Consider the following 14,031-nt stretch of genomic DNA (forward strand, 5'->3'; position numbering starts at 1 on the left):
CAGAATATCGACCTCATGAGGTCGGTTTTCTGGAAAATTTTCCCAGAAATTGCAAATTACCGACCTCATGAGGTCGGTTTTCTGCAAAATTATTCAACATATGGCTAATTACCGACCTCATGAGGTCGGTAAAGTTTTTAGCCGGGTATTAATTAAATAAATTACCGACCTCATGAGGTCGGTTTTATGCAAAATATATCATATATTCATATAAATTACCGACCTGAGGAGGTCGGTAAACTCATATGATTATATAATTAATATAATTTACCGACCTAATGAGGTCGATATTTTATTTAATTAATACTCGGCAAAAAAACATTACCGACCTCATGAGGTCGGTTTTTTGCGACCTCATGAGGTCGGTAATAATTCCGACCCACTATTTTCCGACCTGATTTTGAGGTCGGTTTTTGGCCAAAACCGACCTCATGAGGTCAGAAATAGCCATTTTTTTAGGTCGGTAAAACCTGTTTTTTTAGTAGTGCAAACCAAATGACCCCTACTGTTTCAATACAAAATTCAGTCAATCTTTATGGTTACGTATACTGATCCCATCTCATTGAAGCCTTCATATCATATCTCTACACAGGAGTATCAAAGATTACCTTAATAAAACGGAACAAAGAAAATACTCTAGAATCAAATATCACATACGTAGTTAGTAAAGAAAAAGTTAAAATTAAAAACACAGATTAATTTTATAATTAGAAAATACTGTAAATTTAATAGGAAGGCATAAATTGCCGCCGGCATCTAGTTTTAGCCAAAAAGGTGAGCGGAGGGGTATTATTGAAAAAATTGATGGATAAAGGGTATATTTACACCTTACGTATAGTGCAGGATAGACAAACTTACTGAGGTGGACAATTTAGTGACAACCATGATTCAAATGGCAATATAATAACTTAATTCAACGCAATTATCGTGTTTAGATAAATCTACCTATATTTTATATAATCTTATATTTATTCAACATAAAAAATGACAACTGATCTATATCTATATATAATATAAAACTAGGCATAGACAAGATGATGTGGCACCTCTCTATGCCCACCATTAATATTTATCTTTTTTCTCATTCTTTTAACATTTTTTTCATCATTTTTCTCATTGACTATATTTAAAAGCCTATGTTAAAACAATATAAATTATATCAAATAATAAATGAAAATAATGAAGAGTGGTAGCGTGGACGTTACTTACAAAATGAAGACCCAAAATGATACGTAATAAAGTGTCTTGGATGAATTCATCTTGCAATAAAGAATTTAATTCCTAAAATTCCTTTTCTGCTTTCTATTTCTTCCTGAATGACTCTTAGAATTCAATCCACGTTTTTATTCATCCAATCGGTATAATTCTTAATTTCAGTTTTCAATTGTGCATAAATGATACAATAAATTAAGAAGAACAACTATAAAAGGATGAGAAATACAGAAATAGGGACAGTCCATTGCTGTGGTGAGGCTAATGTTCAAAAATTGTTAGACACTTACAGGGATTTTTTTGTTCCTCTATTTTTGAAATTTTCTTTCATTTTTCAAATTCGGCCGACTAATGAGTAGTGTTTAGATGTGCAGGATATAAAAGAGGAGAGAACTCAACACGATAAAATAACAGTGATTTTAACGGGGGAAAAAAGACAGCATGCGGCCATGAATGTTATTATATGTTTAATTGTTTTTAGGTGAGACTCCAAGTAAACCTATTCTTCTAGATAATTCAGTTTTACTATTTCTATTAGCAATGTGATTGATGCTATGGAAATAGCAGGTTTCAATCTAACAAGAGAGATGCAGTCAGAGATAATGCAAACTGATGGAGGCAAACGAGAAATGATAAAGATATGAATAGTCTTTTGGCAATTTGTGCCTAATGATGAAGCATAAACATAGAAAGATTGCAGAAACATAATTTTGATTTGGTTTGTAATAATTTAATTAATTGTTGAAAAATAGCTATGGATTGAAGTTACAAATTACTTTATTTAGATTACGTGAGAAAAAACTAACAATTATCTTTAGTTTTTGCAAAGATCTACTTTTGGTTATGAATAAAATTTATGTTTCTTCTTTTTCAATAAAATTTTCAAAATATGAAATTGCTAATTCTTATAGATATCTTTTCGCGCGGGCTAGTGTATAAAATTATACTAAAGCAACCATGCAGGTCTATAACATTATATAAATTCTTACTAACCTTTTTTCACTTTTGTTTTTAAATCATCCAAATGCTTTTCCAATTTGTGTGTTAAATCATCCAAATGAAAATAAATTAGGAATTATATCAGAATAATAATCTATGCACTAAACGTCAAATCAAGAAAAGCTTTTAAAAATTTGTGCAACTATTTTCTTTTTCTTTCTTTGACAATCCATACCAAAAGTCATACATCAGAGTAATAAACCATGTAGTTTGATTTTTAAAGAGATCGAACCTTGGCAGTATAATTTTTGTCTTAGTGCATCAAGAAGAGAAAGAAATTTATTATAATCCCCTGGAATAAAATTGACTATTTCTTACTATCATCCAAGTGATTAGTGATTAGTGATTTCACTTGTGTGCAATTTTTTTCTTTAGCACGTTTGAGATACATTTTCCAAAGAAGTAAAATAATCGCAGCCTCATAATATTCTATTTTGGATAAATTTCCAGTAACACTTCTTTCTATAATTGAACAAATAAGAAGGCTAGACCACTTTGTTACCCCCGGAATTTCGACACTTTGTTCATTGACAATTTAGAATTGTAGAATGACTAAAAAAGGGCATATTAGAAATAAAAAGTAAAAGTCTATCAAAGTACAACACATCTTGCAGCTATATACAGAACGAGTGTATATGTCTGCGCAAATTAGAAAAAAAACGATGAAATTTGGAAATCAGCTTTCTTTTCATATTTAATGGAGATAGTTTAAATTGAAATAAATCTATATATGCATATTTTTATTAGAGTTAAAGCTTAGATGGACAATATGTAAAATTAGAAACTTTTTTTAATAATATATATGTATGTAACTATAGCCTTTTAATCGTTGACTAATACTTATTGAAAAACGGTACACAGACATATTTCGATATATCACACGCATATTTCTATACATACCTGATACATATATACATTGATTTCTACAACTCTTCATTAGATAGTAAAACTTTTGTTCTTTAATTTTTTTTTTTATTCTATTCAAACAATAGAAAACATAATACTCCCTCTGTTTCAATTTATATGAATCTATTTCCTTTTTAGTACGTGCCAAATGAATGACCTCTTTCCTAATTTGGAAACAAATTCACTTTATGAATGATTTCCAGCCACACAAATATTCAAGACTTATTTTAAACCACAAGTTTCAAAAGTCTTTCCTCTTCCTTAAATGTCGTTCTCAGTCAAATAGGTTCACATAAATTGAAACGGAGAGAGTATAAAATATAAAACCTATAAATATGAAGAAAAATGGGAAACATGACATCCTAAGTCGTGGTGTCTTCTCTTATTTGTTTTCCATTCTCATTTTTATAAAATTGTTTTTCTATACTCTTTAATAAACCCCGTTTCTCTCATACTCCATAAATGCTATAAATGAAAGATCAAGTAACACAATTGAGGGGAAAAAGTAGATGAAATCTAGTAAAGGAAGTAAAAAGTAGAAATTTTATTTTACATTACTGACCATTTTATAGTTTTATAAAGTTCTCGGATAATAGTTCTCTCAATTGGGGAATATAAGTCACACTAACTTTATAGGGAAAAATTATGTAAAATAAAATTTCTCGTCTTCGCTTCCTATTTAAATGCTGAAGTTCGTAAATAATATGAAGTATGTATTAAGTTTTGGCAATAAAGCACTAAAATTATCTCTCTTTAATTAACATATTTGAAAGATAGAACTTTATTAATTATCGAAATATTGATTGTAAGTTATTTTTGAATGCATGGATGGACAGTGAGTAAAATGCACTTACCATCCTCATCACAAAAAAAATGCACTTACCATTCATAGGGGCTTCATATAAAAAATGTCTTTTAAAACTCGTTTTTTAGCTTATTCCCTTCGGTAAGAAAAACGAGTAATGGTAAATCAAATGTTTTTGTCTAAATTACCTTAAATACATGAGGCCTGGCAGTTGGGAGTAATAGAGTATTATAACTCTTCATCTTTAATCACCGTTCCCACACCCCTGTTCCGCGTTCAAACAGCGGCAAGTCTCTTGCTAACAGATATATAGTCACCTGTCTGACGCCTAACTTATTGTATACCACAATTCTGGCGACTTTCCCTGGCAGAAAAAAGAAAAAGAAAAAAACAGAGTCTACGAAAAGTTACAGAGCCACATTGAAATAAGGTTTAATTAACTGCTAGTACTGATCAACAATAAATATGCAAAAGGGGAAAAAGACATCGTTCAAAAATTCTATCAAACGGCAAAAACGCCTGTCTTTTCAATTTCTCCATTTGAGGGTATCGTATATAGAGAGACTTAAAGAACGCGTGACGATGGAGGTTGACACTGACAGGATGATCATCGACTTGCAAGTTCGCTACATTCTACTGCCCCTTTGAAGGCGCTAACAAATTATAAAAGTCACATCTTTAGATTTCACTTAATCCTTTTTCTGCTTATTCAAAATAGAGAAATAAAGAGTAACAAATCTTAATTTAAGATTAATTAGTAAAAAGGGAAGTGTATATGAAAGTTACACTACAACAAAAGAGGCTTTTAGTGGCAATATATTTTTCTTTTAGCGACAATAGTTTTTGCCACAAAAACATTTACCAGCAATTGGTTAATGACATTAGATCCAAGGTCGCTAAAGCGTTTAGTATCATTTATTGTTAGGGCTAAAGTTTGGTATTGCTGGTAATAATTGATTCTAGAATATAATTAGCGGCAATTAAGTTATTGCTGCAAATTAATTGCCGCTAAAAGCATATTTTGTTGTAGTGTTAAAATCAAATTGGTATCGCGCATGTAATGATAATCAACAACCTTCAAGACGGAAGTGTGACTTTCAGAGTCAAACCTTGTAAATGCTAATCTCCATTGCAAACCTAAAATAATTCGCAGCAATTTCAATCCATGAATAGAATGATATTATGTATAAAAATGTAACATAAAAGTGTGTATGCAAAGATGTTAAGAAAAGAGTGACATGGAGAAAGTTTTAACCTGAATTTTGAGGGGAGATGGTTAAAAGTTGCTTTCACTGATCCAATTTAAATGAATATTAAATGGGGCAATAAGTAACCATTTACATAGGAAGAGGAAATTGTCAAGCAAACGGACCGGATGCACCTCTTCGTTAATGAGGCAACGGTTCATTGTTTAAATGAGTGTCTTTTTTTTTTTTTTTTTTTGGGCTTTTACTATGAATTGAAGTAAAGAATGATGGGAGTAACATCCAAAAAATAAGGAAAAAGATAAATCAAAATCCTGGCTCAGGAGAGTGCCACATCACCGGAATCATGTTCCGGCTTTATATAGATTGAGAAAATTAAAATAATGGGAGAGTTTAAGCTTGTGAATAACCTTTATTAAAAAAATAATATGTACATTAATTGAAAACTCAATGTAGAGAATAAATTTCTTACCATCAAACAGTCAAATCAGGGTATCTTAAGGTAATATGTCAAATTCCCAAAAAATAATTACAGAAATTCAAGAACACAATTGATATTAGAGTCTATAATGCCTTGATAAATTTACTTTCGGTTTTCCAACCCCAGGTCCTAAAACAGAATGAAACAAAACAGAAGAGAATACGATCAATTGATAATCATAATTACATGTTGATGAATCAATAAAAATCAAAACAAAGTAAATAAAATTATTACATCTCCCAAATAGGATCAGATATAGAAAAACAAAACTGCATCTGAAAGTAATTATTATCAGAAAAAATATCATATATTTGAATTACCCGAGCAAATAAGATTACATCAAAATAATGATATTCCAAGCCAAAAAGTTACAAAAAGATAAAAGGATAATATTCCAAACCTGGCATAAGAAATACTATTTTGTCTCTGAATAACTTTTCACCTTACTATCATAGTACTATGAAAATGAGGTACCTTTTATTTTCCATGTACATACACTATTTCATTTTATAATTTGAAAGATTTTGATTTTCCATCCAAACGTTAATATTCGAAGCTTTGGATATTTGGAGTTCTTTAGTGAGAAAAACACAGTCCGAAGTCTTCGATTGTATAGAGTACAAAGAGCTTAATTTCCAATGATAATCCAACAGGCTTTTCAAAATGTGATTGCAAGAATCAAAACATATTTCCAACACCCATCACAGAGAAATTTGATGGGACAACAAAAAAAAAAAAAAACTTCTAAAGTGAAGCAACACACAATTGCATCTACCCTTCTAACTTTTAATAACTATAGCGTCCAAACCCGCTTGTCCGCATTTAGATAGTTGCACCAAGTACATACTATCTTCCACCAGCATATTATTATTCAATTTCTAACCTAATATAACACAGTTTCTTCTAATAATAAGATAGAGGACAATGGGAGGGGTTGTCGGTTGCCGCCATTGGCATCAGCTACCATCAAATTTCTAGTCCAGGTCAATGGTAACACCATTTTACCACTTCTGTTGATGAGCTTATGTTATGCAGAAACTTATGTTCAGATTCTCCCTAACTTCTAGGATAAAAATTAAGCATCACAGATAATGAAATACTGGGAAAAGATCGGTGCTTAGTCAAGCCAAAAATATTATTATGGGTTGCAAATTATCAGGATAGTCATCTACTATGTCTTCGCAAGAAAACCCTGTTACTACAAACAAATGCTCGTTACTAGTCTGTCTATTACACGTAGGGTTGGTGTGCTGTTGGCGTTCCGCTGCCAGCATAATTGACATAACTAGATGGAACAGAAGGTGTATAAAAACGTGCATTAATTCTCTCATCTGCTGTTGGCAATGTGGCGCCTGCATAACTGCCATAACTGGATGGCGGGGGAGCTGTATAAGTATTTGCAGTAATGCCCTCATCAGCTGGACAATAATATGATGTCTGCTCATGGGATTGCTGGGGATATGCGGCTTGACTTGGAGGTCGATAATCATGAGATGTACTGACATAAGCGTACTTATTGGGCAATCCTGAATAAGTTGCTCTCTCAACAAAAGCAGAGGGGACCTGTCTGCTTGGATTATTAGCAATCGCAATTAAAGCAGACACGGGCTGTCTGCTAGGAACGTTAGCATGTCTGGTAGATCCATACGGTTGTGGTCTCTTGAATTTCTGGTGTTTACCTGATCCAGAATGTCTTTTCTTATCATTAGACTTGTCTTTGTCATTAGAAATGGCTTTCTCCAGCTGAGCAACCCTTCTCTGTAGTGGCTCAAGCCGATATTCTGCAAGAGAGTTTGCTAAATAAGAGATAAGATATGTCAAACTTCCCTTTTGCCTCTCTTTTTTCATTTTTGATACACAAGTTACAAGTAACAAGTTGGACTTGGTGATATTTCATTGTCAAACCTCAGAAAGAAGCAAATTCATATGTACATTCAAGTATTTTTTTATGATGACCGAGAAAACCATCTGGAGCCGACCCCTTGGGCCAACAGAAGCCTTCGAAACTCGGGGATGATGGTCCCGCCCCTCTACTTTTCTCCACTTAAAAGTACCAGGGTTAGTTCGCTGGCTCATCGCTCGAACCTGTGACCAAAGGTACAAGTCCCTCAACCTTAGCCAATTGAGCTAATTCCTGGGGGTTCAGTAGATTCAAGAATTAAAGTCCCACTAAAATTAAAATAAAAGTGGAAGGGCCTCAAGCTGGTCATTATTTCGTCAGCCATGACCGCTATGCTTCAGGTTCGCCTTTGCTACTTCCAGGTACTTTTCTTTTTTTCTTACAACTTGTTCATTTCTAGATAATCTAATTCATTCCCTGATAAAAGTTACATGCGCAAATATGCTATTTTTACCTCTCAAATCCTAAGGCAAGCTGCTTCATATGGTTGTTCGACCTGTATTCATTAACCAGGCTTGCTACTGCATGAAAACTCTTAACTAAAATCTAAAAAAAAGCTTAAATTGAATCTTGCATTTATTTCTGAAAAAAGCATTCACATTCCATCCTATGTTTATCTCCATATTAAGCAATCAAGGACTAGGAATAAATTTGGCTTCACCTAGAGTGTTTATAGGTAAAACTCTAACCCACTCATTCCCAAGTTCCATTTCTTCAAATTCCCAATTTACTTGCACAATGTTAAAATAATTTAGGCAGAATGGCCTAATTGCCCCTTAAGGTTGCACCGGATTTTAACACCTCTAGGTAAAATAATTTAAGCAGAATGGGAACAACTTGCATTTTCCCCATTTTTAACACCTCTACTTGGTAAAAACATAACTAATAAACACTTCCGACCAAGTGTGCTCCTCAATCGTTGTGACAGGTCATATGTTTAGCCTTTTATTGTCTGACATGTGTATAACTTATGAGTTCCATGTTTCTTAAAATAATAATTTACAAAATTTCTACTCTTTTTCTTTCTTTTCCTTTTCATCATATCGCCATCAGGAGCCTCCAATTCCATAGAACCCCACCGTCGTTCCACCATCTCTCAGGCCTTCATTTGCCCTTCGTCACCATAAACCATCTAAAAGTACCCATAATAAACCCCTCTATTCCCTAATAGAATCATAATTTTCACACACTTTTTAAAGGTGATTTCCACGCACTTCTGCCGCATCAGTTATGTTATTACCACATAAGCACGATCAACGGTGAGAGACATTTAATAATAGTCATTTCATCATGTAGAGGTATTAAAATGAAAGAAATGGAAGCTGATAGGTTGGCTACAAAACCCAGTGCAAGTTTAGGGCGTTTAGACCACAGTGTTATCAAAAGCGAAAAGCGCAAAAAAGCTCTAAGGTCAGCTGGGGCTTTAAGCGCAAAATGCAAATAAAGTACGGGCTTTAATGAAAAAAGGCGCAATGGTGCAAAAATACAAATATATCTATGTTTAGTCCAAGACTAATAAGAATAAGCATGAATAACAAATATACGGACAAAGAAATTGTAAAAACATTATGATAAAGTGAAATATCAATTATCTAGTGTCACCTCTTCAAGAGAGGCTCATTGGCGAGGAAAAGTATGTCTTAGAGCCTTGATGATGACACTGAAGCGCACAAAAAGAGAGGCGAAGCGCTCAACATGTTTTGAGCCTCGCTTCAGGGATTAAGCGCGCTTGAAGCGCGCCTTTGACAACATTGTTAGACCATAATGCCAATAATTTATGGTTCAGTTATTTTGGTCTTCTTTATAAATCATTGTACACACATTTTTTGGCTACCCTGCTAGGTCATGCTAACAACATTGACCACACCCAAATCTTTGTTTTTCCAATATCTAGTGCATCAAATAGAGACCAGAATACATATCCTCGTACGTGCTTTGTTTTGCGGGGTGGGGGGATGAGGTGAGGGAGGTGGGGAGGAAAGGGGGCGACACAAAGGCACCCAAAAAATAGTTTCCTTTGCCTGATGTGCAGTAAGAATGCGCATAATAAGGATTGATCAATTGAAGAAAAGAAGCCGATAATCTAAACCCAGCGTTGTTTATAGGCAGTTCAAAGGATGACATAAATCATACAATTTTTACATGTTACTTCTGTAGCACAATTATAAACTTTTTTGAGCTCAAGGTAGAAAGCTGCAACAGTACTACCCAGGACAGTGACAGAGGCAATCATGAGTTAAGAGTTAGAAGAAATAGGGCAAAAAAAGAAAGTTGGCCTAAAAAGGATAGAGGGGCAGACCCATTAAGCATCGAACTATGCACCAGTGGCCCTTGGAGATTTTTTGATAATCAAAAAACAAAAAGAAGGGAGCTTGCCGAAGAACAACTCTATGCGTTTTTTTAAATAATTTGGCAGAGAGAAATAGGAAACTGTTTCAAAACAGTGACATCAATGTAACACCTATTTAAAAGTCTTCTTTTGTTTAATTTACTTCTTTTGGTGTAAAGAGAAAATGCCCATTTAGATAGACGGCTTGGCCACATAATATATATATGTGGATACTATTTAAATATCTTTCTGACATGGATTTTGGTGCTTTATTTCATGAAATTTCCATTGATTAACCGGAGAGTTGAAAAGTATTATACATAAAGTTCATGGTAACTTAAGACTACTGTTTTCTTCACTCTCAATATTAGATTACTTTTTGCAATCTAAGAACTAAATTAGCCTTGAGTATGCATATGACATATCTATATAATAAAGGGCAAAAGGCAGACCGGTGCACTAAGCTCCCGCTGTGCGCAGGGTCCAGCGAAGGGCCGGACAACAAGGGTCTATGTACGCAGCCTTACGCTGCATTTATTATACCGTATCTATATAATAAAGTACAAGTGGATTAATACTTGTAACAACCAATGACTTCATCTACCTATATCATCGATCATTGGAAGTTAACTGGGCATGCATGCAACTATCTTAACAGAAATACATGCTACCAAAGGGTCAAACTTAATAAATGCACAACAACCAAAGGATTAATTTGGCTAGCAGTACCTCTGCATTCCCCGAGTCACCTCCCTTCCCTTGTGCATTTCGTCTCAAGTCCTTCAAATAGCCTTCCAGGAGCGGGACAAGGGGAAATCTTTCAGTCAGCTCGAAAAGAATGAATAAAACAAGCAGCATCGATTAGCTTCTCATTATGAATCAACGCTTCAATGACATCTGCAAAGAAATAATAATAGAATTAAACATCATAAACGGTTGCATAATTGTTTGATGAAGTAAAATGGTTGCAAGTAACTATTAGATGCTTCATTGAACTATTCTTCGCAGAGTATACTACAAAGGTCCAATATCATCCAGCGAAACGAGCATCTCAAAAGAGATGATCTGGTCTCCAGACCGCATCAGGTCAGTTAAAAGAACACCAACCTAGCATTAGCCAAGAGAACGGCAGAGCTCAGGGTGCCTTCCTATTGTGAGCCACTGCAAGAACAACCTTGCAGAGCTCTTCTTCATCAAACTCTGAAGCAATCCTAAAAGTTGCAAGGAGCTGCAAAAATGCCTCAGTTTCCAATGAAGCTTGATTGGCAGCATCAGTGCCTGCAGTAGCCAACTTATGCTTCCATTCATCAGCAATGGCCTTGACTTGCTGCTTAATTCCAGGGTACAGAAGGTGATCAGCACCTGGTTTAGCCTTGGCCAACAAGGTGGCTATGGCTTCCATACAAACAAGGCAGGCTTGGCGCGAGCTTTGGATAGATTCATCATTAGAGTAGAAGAACTCAAGTGAAGCCAGTACCAAACGGACTGGTTCAGTTGCACCATCAAGGGCAACGGAGAGTTCCTCAGAAATTGAGGTCACGTTCTTTTTACTCTCTTCCATAATATAATGAATCCCTTTTGCATCCATCTGCTCACATAATTGTGTCAGTTCTGGTCGAGGTTTGACCTTACCAGAAACACCATCAGCATTTTCAGCAGCTTTGCCAGAGGATTTTACCTCTGAGCCAGTATGAAGTGCATTTGTTTCACCAAGAGAGCTGCTTACCTCAATGTCTTTGCTGTCCTCTACACCTGTATGTTCAAGAGATGCCACTTGAGGATCTCCCCATGCTGCAGCAATTGCAGACACTGCGGCATCTTTAAGTTCTTGCAAGTGATCCTACAAATTTTGTTCCCTTGCAGCGATATCTGCTTCTCGTGAAGAAATCAGCAGATGAGTATCAGATTCTTGTTCCTTAAAGGCCTTCTCTCTAATTTCCACTTCCAACGACTTGTTCAGTATTGCGGCCACTAGATTCCAGAAATGTCCTTCAATGTCCTTGAGTAAATCCTTATCTATGGAGGCATCTTCATGAGATTTAAGATCATTTAATGTCCACCAATTGTTCAATCAGGGATGGTACACTTTTGATCATCATAGGAAGATCTGTCTCAGCCATGATCACTCAAATATCTGGAATCACAGAGTTCATCAAAGAAATGAACTCAAATACTTAGCATACAATAAAATATCTCCTCAAGATCTGGGCACCAACACTATCCACCCCAATCCCAAGAAGAGCAAAAAGAAAGAATCCTTTGTCTAGTGTCCACTAGGCAAATTGTGCCACAATTGAGACAAGACAGACTGACTCATCCTGCGACCAAAATAGAGAAGAGAAAAAAGAAATAATGGCAGAAGTATCAATAGCCTATGTCGCTCAACTCTCGCAAAATGATGCCATGCAACTACTTACGAAGAACTCGACACGCAACCGGCTATACTTTTAAAGAGTCTGAATAACACAGTCATTAGGTCCTTTTGGCAAGTATTTCTAAGGTAAATACAGGTCCTTTTGGCAAGTGTTATAGCAATATTACGTTAATTAAGATGATATTTATTATGCACCATTAAATGAAGTGAATCCTAGATTCTTACCGTGTAAAGAAAATATTTAAGAGCTCACGCATAATTTACCATTTCCACAGGGTGAGCCAGCTGGGGGCCTGGTGATAGACAGCTGAACAGGCTTTTCATCCAAATACCAAATAATTTGTTTCATAAGGCAGTTTAGACGTTTTCTGAACTTAGAAGCTCTCTAAATCTCACATTTACCCCTACACTGATATGAAAGTCTCTAACCAGATCAAAACTTTAATATTGGCAAATACTGGACCCAACGTAAGTAAAACAACAAGTGACTAAGCCTTAATATCCACCACTTGGGGTTGCTATATACATCTTTTACTTATTATAAAACAACCTTAGCTATATCTGCATTAATTATGAGCTGTTTTAGGTCTTTAGAGACAACATCTCATCCCTATTAATTATCGCAGAACCAACAACCCGTGTATCGGGAAGGGCAACTGTCAACATAGGATATTGCAAATGACCTTGTCATTTTATCCTCTATACGACCTTTTCTTCATAGCCGTGGTATCTGGGCCAGCTTTCGCGCGCTTCAACTAATTCCTAAAAGTGTCTGTTGAATGTTTGTCCTGATTAACAAAATATTTTAAAAAATTGACCTTAACTTGAAAAAATCCGTTCGAAAGAACTTATTGCCCATCAGCCATAAGTTCTAGCTTTTGCCTATAATGTTGAACATGTGGTCAATTGAGCAGATTCACATTTTTTAAATTTCCTGAACATTGAGAAAACTCGTTATTTAACTTGGAACAAACATTGAAAATATGAACAAAATGAATGTAAATAGAAATCATTCAGTTTGAAGAAACCTATCGTTGAAGCGGGTCAAACCCGAAAGGTCGCCGGACCTCCGATTGGGAATCTTTATATCAGTGAAAGGAGAAGCACTTTGTCTATGGACTTGCTTATCTTGTTTTTTGATTTGGACTGAATATTTGGGCCTTATTTTGATCATTGATGTTTTATTGGGCTAATTTGAGCCCATTTTCAGCTCGCTAGCCAAATATAAATAAGCCTTCCCTTAAACTTATCAGGATATTTCATTTAGATACTAAAATTAAGTTTGGTTCCGATAAAATACCTTAACTCAATAACTCCTAATAAAGTGTTCCAATTAAACACATTCAGTTCAAATTTTAGAATTCTTTTTTACATGTGTTTTCATTCGTCTATTAGGTAATTAAATTAAACACATAAAATATGTCATCTCCTTTAATTATGCGCATTGACGTCTCAAGTAGAAAATGCATGGGTTGAGGTGAATGCTTGTAATTAAAGAAGAGGCATACTTTATGTGGTTAACTTAGCTATATATATAAACAGTAAAAATGGAAAAATTTGAGAGAACTCATTAATTAACATTGGAACAGGCAAAAAATATCAACAAAAAGAATTGTCTATATGGATATTTGCTTATCTTGTTTTCCGATATGGACTAAATAGTTGGGCGTAATTGATCATTTGATGTTTTATTAGGGCAATTTGCACGATTGTCCTTATTCGGGATGGTCTTTAATTTTTGTCCCTCAAATTGCTAGTTTTTAATTTTTGTCTTTTGCTAAAAAACCCCTTGGTTTGGGTTTGAATCTCCGCTCAGTCAA

At 34.8% G+C, this 14,031-nt stretch overlaps 1 pseudogene; it reads right to left on the minus strand.

Moving 5' to 3' along the window:
* Positions 1–6,737: 6,737 nt before the first annotated feature.
* Positions 6,738–13,230, minus strand: LOC132615594 (FRIGIDA-like protein 3; annotated as a pseudogene).
* Positions 13,231–14,031: the final 801 nt, after the last annotated feature.

This window comes from Lycium barbarum, chromosome 10, assembly GCF_019175385.1.
Source record: "Lycium barbarum isolate Lr01 chromosome 10, ASM1917538v2, whole genome shotgun sequence".
NCBI lineage: Eukaryota > Viridiplantae > Streptophyta > Magnoliopsida > Solanales > Solanaceae > Lycium > Lycium barbarum.